Genomic DNA, 863 nt, shown 5'->3' with positions numbered 1-863 from the left:
TAATATAATTCTGAAATTAATTTTAATCAATTCGGAAGCGATCGCCGCCTCTTGGAAGGCAATGGCAAACCACTGAGAGTATCTTTGCCAAAGAGAACCTCTTCTTAAAAAATGGCCGTTCGGAACCGGCGTTAAAATGTAGGACCCATATGTCTGCATAAAAGTGTAAATAGCGCACATCGCAGAAATACGAGAAGAGGTCACTACGCTCTGTCAAGAGTAGTAGGACTATTGATTGATTGATATATTATTTAAAATAATACATGACTACAAATACAATACATACTTTCTATACAAGTAAGTGATACACGCAGTGCCACGTTTTCGTTTTTTAAATCATCATTTTTTTTTTTTTTAATATTGTTCTCTTGTATTAAATGTTGCGACATTTTTGAAGAGCTATCATCATCTGAAGATTGTTCAGAATTTACCTACATTTCAAAAAGAGATATTTTATATTATACAATTAGGATATAAAAATTAATACTTAAATATAATATCAGATTTTTTGCAAATATAAAATCTAGAAAAACTTACTGCAAATGAATTTTCCATTGTTTTCAATTCTTTCCATAATTCTGAAGATTTGCTTTTAGCGTTCATTCCTTTTATATCATTTTTTTAGATTTCTACTTTTAGAAAAAATAAAAATAATACAAATAATATTTAAATATAGCATAATATTAATAATAAAAAATTACAATAAATATGTATGATGTAACAACCTTTTTTTTCTGACTTTCATCGTCTGATTCTTCATCATCACTCCATATTTTTTTACACCTTGATTTTCTTTGTTCTTTAGTTGCTTCTAAAACTCTATATATTTCCAAATTGTCTCGTTGCTGGCACTTTTTGGTCCA

General features: G+C 28.3%; 1 long non-coding RNA gene across 1 annotated transcript; it reads right to left on the bottom strand.

Annotated features, from left to right (window-relative positions):
• Positions 1-362: 362 nt before the first annotated feature.
• On the bottom strand, positions 363-818 carry LOC105461715. Its single transcript, XR_975966.1, has 3 exons — positions 726-818; positions 538-629; positions 363-431 (listed from the first exon to the last, which is right to left on the bottom strand). It is a non-coding gene; the product is annotated as an uncharacterized LOC105461715 (long non-coding RNA).
• Between the last annotated feature and the right edge of the window lie 45 nt (positions 819-863).

Source organism: Wasmannia auropunctata, unplaced genomic scaffold (genome assembly GCF_000956235.1).
Source record: "Wasmannia auropunctata unplaced genomic scaffold, wasmannia.A_1.0 LD279752.1, whole genome shotgun sequence".
Classification (NCBI taxonomy): domain Eukaryota; kingdom Metazoa; phylum Arthropoda; class Insecta; order Hymenoptera; family Formicidae; genus Wasmannia; species Wasmannia auropunctata.
This window is presented reverse-complemented; position numbering and strand designations above follow the sequence as displayed.